Here is a 9,604-nt window from a genome sequence, read left to right as displayed (position 1 = left end):
CGCTTTTTTGATGGATGAACCTGAAATAGATAGAGGACAGAATTTACTGTACCTTTAGACCTGGTACTATAATATCTTCACACACACTGTAGAGAGTTTATTATAACCGACTACTTGTGTTTTGTGCCTTAGAATTTGTCTTAGTACGCCAGACAAAAGCTGATTTCAGTTAGCAGGTTTCCACAGTTCATGCCAGAGATTTCATGATCTTTCATGTTCCTAAATGATGCTGGCTTGTTTTTATCAGCATATCCCCTTTTATTGAATGAAACAATTTGGTTTGTTTGTACAGCTTATTGATCAAATTAGATGTCAGAATCAGGGACATTATTAGTACAGTTTAACATGCCATGTTTTTGAGTCGTTTCAAGAAACGGAATTGAAAATAGTGGAAGATCGTTGGGATTTTATTGATCAGATGAATGGATGCGTGTATGAGCGCATATTTATGTAATTGCAGTCATGCTATGTGCTTTGCCAGAAAAAAATGACATGGGGTGCAGAACAATACCTGCCTGAGGCTATTGCCACATGCTCTAGAGACCCAAAATGAGTAACTAAACACTGGCTTAACAAACAAGAGTTTTTGAATTGATCAAATGTTTATCTTGAAATGCAATGAGTCACTTTGGACAAAAAAGGCCACGACTATCAAGCAGAATATTCAGGCAAAATGTTCAGTGAATAACTTAAATATCTGTCTGTTCCCCACATGAATCTATTTCAGGGTCACCTTTTTGCAGTTTTATCAGCTTTGGTCCCCCATCCACTTTTTGTTTTAGAGAGTAGAATTTCTTGTATTGGACTGACGAGTAAATTATATCAGAATTAAACATTTTGAGCAAACCATTACTTTAAGCCACTGAACCCTTGAACAAAACAACAAACCTGTCAAACATCCATCATGCGGGATGGAATCTCTGAGAGCTCAACCCAGTTAGTTAGTGTCTTCAAGGAGTTACTGAAGGTTAATTAAGCCCCATTAAACAAACTAACCCCTTCTATTCAGGCTTATCAGGAATGAATTATTATAAATCAGCCGTAACAATATAATCAAGGGGATTTGGTCATAGAGAGACTGACATAAACCTCATATGAACAATATTAGCAGTATCCAAAAATGATTTGCTGAGGAGAAATGGTTATCAGTTTGTAATTAAAATGAGACGAGAAACAGAATGATTGATTACTCGACGCAGTGACAGAAAAGGTTATGGGAACGGGATCTCTGAAGTAGTCTTTTTATAGCTGGTTAATTTCTAGATGAAACAAGTTAATTCCAGGAATATGTCATCCATCAACTGCACCGCAGCTCTGTGAAATATTGTGAAGGCTTGTCACTGACAATAGGAAGTGACAGTGTTTTAACATCTTTACAGTCATTTAGTAAATCCACAATGCACGGTCCTCATCTGCAGGACAGAACTGCTGTTCTTTGCTTTGTTGTGCCTTAAGATGGCACTCTTCACATGTGTTATTACTGTACATGTTGGAGAAGATCATCTTTATTACCCAGAAGAAGGGGGGGAAACACAATAGTGGGGCATGTTGTCACAGTGGAAACCTGTAAAATTATTGTTGGTTTAACTTTAAAAAGTAAGTTACCTGATTGCCTAAAAAATTTGAGTTCATTGAATTTTTAAAAATGTGAGGTTGATAAAATAAAGGAGATTGGGTTAATAAATAGACAATTTAAAATATGATGTTATCTGAACCACATTAATTATGTAAATTGATTTGACACCAGATAAGTTGTGATCTTTATGCCAAAAAGACTATAAAACGTCTTTAACGATTGAACAAAACTTTCATATTTAATTAGCTATTTAATTTTTTCTTGGATAAGGCATGTTTTTGAGCTGTGTAATTGATACAATTTTAAAAATTATAAAACAAAATAATGAATCGCCTGTCAGAACCCTTTAAGGTTCTATTCTTGTAAGAGTGCATCTTCAATTATTTAAATATACATTAAAATATGATATATATATATATGACCCTGGATCACATGTCACGCGGGTATATTTATGGCAATAGCCAACAATACATTGTATGGGTCAAAATTATCGTTTTTTTCTTTTATGCCAAAAAAAAATCATTAGGATATTAAGTAAAGATCATGTTCCATAAAGATATTTTGTAAATTTCCAACCGTAAATATATAAAACATTTATTTTTTTGAGTGAACGCAGCACAATCGAGAACATAAATGGACAACTTTAAAGGCGATTTTCTCAATGGTTCGTTTTTTTTGCACCCTCAGATCCCAGATTTTCAAATAGTTGTATCTCGGACAAATATTGCCCTATCATAACAAACCATACATCAAAGTAAAGTTTATTTATTCAGATTTCAGGTGATGTATTAATCTCAATTTCACAAAATTGACCCAATGTGATTGGTTTTGTGGTCCAGCCGTCCAGGGTCACACAGTATATGAACATCTTTACATTAAAGTTCAGTGACTTTTGTAATTATTAGTTGTTTAATATGTTAAGCATTATTTTATGTTATAATGTTTATATAAAATATTATTATGGAAGTTTATTATAAAAAATCATTTTAGTAGAGATAATAGCTGCAATTTGTTTTCCACTTAAGTAGTAAAATATATTATTCAGGTTTTTCTACATGTCCTCCAGTTACACTGTACTCCATTGTATGTTTAAAAAAAATCTGAAATCATAACATATGAGGTAATATTGATTTTTTCTTTCTAATAACAGGATACAGGTTTCTGTACATTAACATTCTGACCTAATTAGAAAAGAATCCATGCTAAAACATGATCTGCATTGCTGTTGCAGTCCTGTAGGGGGCAGTATCTCATCAGCTCTTTGTTTTCAGGCGGTTTTTTCAGTTCCACCCAGAATTGAAGGTTTCACACATTCTATTTTTACACTCCTGAATAATTCAATACAGAGCCATATATGATCAGTGACATTTCCTCTTTTCTAGCAGTCTGACAATGGGGTTGCATCACTTGATCCTCGATGTGGAGTCTAGAAAGTGATATACAGCTGTGAAACTATGAATATCTTTGTTCTAGGACAGAAAATGACATTAATAAATACACACGATGACCTAAAAACCACCCTCGATTTTCAACTTCAATTGATTCTCTGTTTACAGAAAGGATATAATGATGCGAAACGAGGCTGCCATAATAGATTTCTTTGAGCATGCTCTGTAATGGTCCGTTACCATGCTTCTGAACCCCCACTAGATCAGTGACACAGTATTTCATCATTAAATTCCAATTTAATATGTTCTTTATGGCAAATAAGGACAGGAATATCAAAGAAGGAAACGAACTCTCATAGGAAGAAAAAGAAGTGTTCAAATCACATTTTGGATGCTTCCGAAGGCCCTGTATTTCTTTCATTTTGATTGCATTTTGTGGGAGCGCTTTATAGGAGTTACTTCAGGAAGTATCGAGGGAGTAATTCTGCGCATGAAATCTCGGCTTCTGTTTCGTTCCTGCAAGGGGAAGCCGGGGTGATCCTTAAACTTGTAAAGTGTTGTTGCCATGGTAACATCACAGTTCATCAAGGTTCCGTGTAATAAAATGAGTCAAAGTTTAAATGGCAATTATGGACTGATGCAATAAGAACATGCGAACATACATGCTGGTATTCATCAAAATTGGTAATGAAATCATACTAATGCTAAATTTCACCTCTGAAAGATTATGTGCTGACACTTTCCAGACGCTATTCGAGTAAACATTGTTAGTACTGTAATTATTAGGCCTATATCCAGTTTTCCACCAAAAAGTGAGGGAAAAAAAGCAACCAACATAATGCACCTGTTATCATTCTCACTATGTGGAGCTCATTTTGGTCAGCGGAATGCAAATGTGTGTTGGTCGCTCGCAGCAGGTGAGATACGTCTAAGAAAACTAAATATGCGGTCGGCACATGCATCCGAGAAACGCCTCCGGCTCATTTGCCTGAGTGTTTTTGTGACTCACAAAGGAGAAGGCATTACAACTCTATAACAACTGATAAAGAAGCTTCACCCCCATTACATCAATGCAGTCAGGCTCAAAACTCAATGCTTAGGTCAGTTCTGTGTTCAAGGGCCTCCTCCAGAAAAATAACTGAGTCTACAGCAGCAGTCTTTTGGGAAAAGCCTTCATCTCTTGCCCTGTGGGAAACAATGAAAGCTGAAATGAGACAAAAATCAAAGTAGTCATCTTCCCAGGCCTGCTCTTCACTCGAGAGCAGAACGAGTCCTGACAAAAACGATTGAACTGGGTAAAATGTGTCTTTCTGTATTACTTCAAATTGTGACTGTCAGATATTTCTGACCTGAAATGAATCCATTTGTAATATTTTTGGGGGGTATTGAGATACTGCAGTGTGCCAATAATAATTAAACCTGGAACATAGGAAGAGGGAATACAAACCAAAGAAATACCATTTTAAATCAAATTAATTCCAGTTTATGAATCATTCCAGCTTCTTCAGAAACAAACCCTCAGAACCACTCAATCTCTTTCTGAAGCCATGTTTCACGGTTTATTTTAAACTTTCAGTTTTTTTAAGAGCTGAGAAGAGGACGGAAGAGGCAGAGCTTTTCTGGGAATGAAAACAAGTCACTGTCATTTACAAGTCATTTACATTTACTGACTACTACAAAGGCTAATGTTGCATTTTTATGTTCAGCAACATGAGCATGAATGTCTGGTATTCAGACATTTGGATATTTTATACCAGTTTAAGCTACAAACTAACATTTTACTGACATCTTGCCAGTTCCCTCATACATTTTTACCCCAAATATGGGACCCTGGAACCAGTCACATGGGTCAAAAAAAAAATTAAGTGAGATTTATACATCACATGAGAAGCTAAATAAATAAGTAATAATACAATTTTTTTTTAAGCTTATTTTTTTGTTGTTAATTGATGTATGGTTTTGAAAATCTGGAAACATTGAGAAGATCACCTTTAAAATGGTCAATTTATGTTCTCGATTGTGCTGTATTCACTCACAAAAATAAACGTTTTATATATTTATGGTTGGAAATTTACAAAATATCTTCATGGAACATGAACTTTACTTAAAGGGTTGAGTATGATTTCACTTTTCCAACTTTAGTTAGAGTGAAATGTTGCTGTTTGAGCATAAACAACATCTGCAAAGTTACAACGCTCAAAGTTCAAAGCAAAGAAAAAGATTTGCTTTTAAAGAAAAGGACTAACAAACGGCTGGAATAAACTACACAACATTCCTCCTGGCTTAGTGACATCACCGACCCTAAAATGTACATAAACCCTCAAACTTTAGCATACATCTTTTTCACATGCAATAGAAAGTCACTCTGTGTGCATCTCACAACAGTTCCTAAATGAGCGATTTATAGATTACCATCCATGACAGAATATGCTAATTGAAGATAGTTAACTCCACATCAGCAACATAAATTCATCAACTAACCATTCAGAGACGTCCTGTTGCATCTACATGTCGACAATCCTTCTTGCGTCTCTCCATCTTTGTCTGACTCGGTTTAACATTAAAGGCAAAACAGTTTCTGTAATTTTAGTGTGTCTGCGTGAGGTAATCGCAGCTGCTAACACACATGAGCTCTTGAAACCCCGCCCTCTGCAGCAGCTCATTTGCATATAAAGGGCTAGGCACAAAACGGTGCGTTTTTGCAAACGTTCAAAAGTGACAACTTTAACATGCTATATAAAAATATCTGTGGAGTAATTCAGGGTCACATATATGTTTTACAAACAAGGCTTAGCTTAGTTATAGACTAAATGCATGCATGAGCTGTTTTAAAGAAACACTGCACTTTTTTTGGAAATAGGCTCATTTTCCAACTCCCCTAGAGTTAAAGTCGGCATGAAATCAAAATTGACCCTATTTACTTTGTTAGCGGATATTACTAGTCTTGTGGTGAACAATTAATCCGTGCAAGTTAGTTAATACACGGAAAAAAATTGTTTGCCGAAGTTATCTTTAATCAAAGTTTGAAAAGTTACTTCCGGGTCTGGAATGGTTCTTTTTCTGATGACATAGGCTTGACGGATTGGGTTGGTTAAACGCTTAACCACTCCCATCAAACCGACTAAGACCGACAGAAAATGAAAAGTTGCAATTTTCTAGGCCAATATGACTGGGATGACCAACTCATTCCTGCATAATAATCAAGGAACTGTGCTGCGTACCATGGGTGCAGCAGGCGCAATGATATTATGCAGCGCCTGAAAATAGTCCCCAGCTAGAAAACTTCCAATGCAACTTATAAAGAAAATCACAACTTTTAATTTTCTGTCGGTCTTAGTGCATGATGTAAACAGAAGAGTCAAGTTTTAAATACAGGAAAAATATCGAAACTCTTTGGTCATTTTTTTTAGAGAGATGATAATGGTCTAATCAGATTCAATGATCTATGCTAAGCTATGCTAAAAGTGCTACCACCAGACACGGAGATCGGCTGAATGGTTTCGAAAACAGTAAAACTCAACTGTTTAACTCTAGGGGAGTTGGAAAATGAGCCTATTTCCAAAAAAAGTGGAGTGTTCCTTTAACAGAAAGCAACTCTCACAGGCATAATGTTAAAATATGTCACTCAGTGCCATTGTTTTGTCTCAAGATGCACATCAGTAATGTTTTTTTCTAAGGTATGTTTATAAAAGCTATCTAAATGCTCTAGTTGACCTAAAGCCTAATCCTGGCTTAATCTAAGCCCTGTCTGTGAAACCAGGCCGTAAAGTCTTAAATCAACACTTTATTACATTTGAGCGGGTTGAAGAAAATATATCCCATGGTTCCAACTAAGCAGTAAGCATCAAAATAGATCTCTTGAGTTTCTGATTTATTAAAAATAGGATTCAATAAGCTCTCAATTCTATAACTAAAACATATCTCAAACATTACTTTATTACAATGTCCTTATTCATGGCTTCCTGTACCCTAAGGCTATGATTGACATGAATGGCTGTCCATTATAAATGAGCATAGTATAGAAAACTGGGTCAGTGAGCGGAAGGTGAAGGATTCCATATTGTGCTCATGTGATGGAATGCCAAAACCATTCAAATCTATCTATCATCCATCCATCCATCCATCCGCTGTCTTTATATTCTTAAACTGGAGCCCACAATACATCTGTATTTTTCTAACATAAGGCATGAGTATCACACCCACCTATGGCTCTTCTTTCCAGCTGAAAAAGGTACGTTTAAAATAGCAGAAAAACACTCATGCCCTACCGTGACCCCGTCCTGTTATAAAGAGATGAAAGAGAGAGAGAAAGAAACGAGGAAGATGGATTAATTACCACAGTCAGTTTCCACTGTCTGTCCAGGGGAATCTCTATAGGAATGTGGGTCCACCCAGACCCCTGCTGCTCTCTCCATCTGTTCAGCACTGCTCACTCCCTCAACAGTAGGCATATCAAAAGGTGCATCGTTTCTGATGTGCCTTAATTTCAGGGAGAGTAGAGTGTCAAGGATGTGGGGAGGTTGTCTTCTGGCGTCGAGATCAATCATTTCGGTACCATACGCTTGCATCGGTTGCTTTTGCTCATTTATATACAGTATTTTCATTTAATGTTTATTTTTTCACAATAGACAGCGTTGCAATGGCTCAAACATTTGTAAAGGCTGGATTGAGTCTGTCGTCAATTTAATTTCACCTCCCGCTCACAATTCACAGAAGGGATGAGATCAGGAGATCAACTGTGCCAGCGAGCCCTGTAAGGATGTGCGAATTTTCTTTAGGCCTATAAAAACGCATCACAAGTAATTTCCAAGTATTTGCAGAATGTCATTTTATATGGAAACTTGTGGGGACACCGTGTTACAAATCTGCAGAATCCGAAAATGAGACATTCGAACTGCAGGTGGCCTCCAAAGATGACTGAACGCGGTGACACTAGAAGGTGACATATTTCCAGGTCATTGCTTTGATGAAGTAGATGGGGCAAATGAAGGTGTTGATCATAACCACAGCAAAAACACATATTTTATGATTGGAAAGTTGTTCTCTAAGCGGCTATACTGTATATTGAATACAGTCGGATTAAAAAAAAGGGGAAAAAAAGGAGAGAGATTCAAGTCGTATCGGCAAATGTGCACAAGATGTAGAGCTCATAATCTAACATCCAATGATGTGTAACGATCAGACTTTGCTAAAAAAAAAAAAGGATTTTATGACAGCATCTATATTTATCTCAAGTTAAAATGTGATGCTAATTTGGAATTAAATAATTCAATGTGAAGAAAACTATTTGCAGTTTGCCCTTGTGAATCCTCCGTGCTAACTTTTTCAGTATGTACATGATTGATGGACCTCTATGTGCCAGCTGAATGAGAACTTTTGATCATTTGGAACAGAAATAGGAACATTTGCACACATGAATGATCAAACTAAAAGGAGACCCCCTTCCTTTTTTTTTACGTACCTACACCGGGAGCTAAATGTTTTTCCACATCATTTTAACCTAAATCAGTAGAATAATGAATTTTACAATCCACTGCCTTTTCCCTCTTCCTTCTAACAGTTCCTAGACGTGTGCTATCATTGACTGGCAAGCAGAAATCTCTTGGGATTACAGTACTTTGTTTAATAAATGTAGCATATAATAGAACCACAATCTATATTGAGATGCACAATATGAAGTATACAACATCTAGAGGTTTAATATTCATGATCTTCAAGATGATGGTTTTAAATATTTATAATATTTTGAATATCGTCAAATATCATCAGTATTCAGAGACGTGAGTCAGCCGAGCCCCAGCAGTAATCACCTGGCTGAGAGGTTTAGGTTATAACTTTATGATAACAGAATAAGTCATTTAGCAGGTCTTTGTAATTCCCTGTGGTCATTATATGCAATATATTAAAAGGAGCTCTTACCGAAGGTGATGTGGGCTTTGGCATAAATGTATTTGAAAAAAAGAGAAAAAATGAACGCAGTTATTGGAGAAGACAGTGAGCAGCTTGAAAAGATTAACAATTTGATGCGGATTCTGTCATAAATAGGACATTGGAAAATTTGTTGACTTGAATGCAACGTGACCCCGGTTAACACGGGACCTTTGTTGTCACGTTATCCGTGAAAATGCGAACAAACGAATGCGGCTGAGACAACACTAATACACAGAGGAGACGTCGAATGGTAGGCCTATTCTAAAAACAATACCAGGCACGTAAGTTGTAAGTAGAGAGTTGACTATGAATTGTGTGCTTGGAATATCAGGCCTTATTATAATGCAAGCAGCAACTCGTGTTTTGAAAAAAAAAAAAGAATTACTACTATAAGGAGGACAAAAGTATCAAATCAAATCTTATCCCTGGCGCTTGTTTTCATATGAGCGAGGTGTGATCACAGAAAGCATGTTGAATATGAAACATTCAAACCTTCATTCAAAGGCCGTCCCAGAGGGCGCATAACTGCCTGTGTCATCTGCGAGTATCTTTGAATCGCGCGAAGACGCCGAGGTCCCCCTGCAGAGGAAAAGAAGAAAACCTGGTTGAAATGCATCAGCTGCATTTAAATGAAGCCAAAGTAAGGAAGTCAATTCAGGTGGTAAACTGAATTTACCACATGGAAACACCAGCATACATTTAAATTGGC

This window comes from Phoxinus phoxinus (genome assembly GCF_949152265.1).
Source record: "Phoxinus phoxinus genome assembly, chromosome: 11".
NCBI classification, from domain to species: Eukaryota; Metazoa; Chordata; class Actinopteri; order Cypriniformes; family Leuciscidae; genus Phoxinus; species Phoxinus phoxinus.
This window is presented reverse-complemented; position numbering follows the sequence as displayed.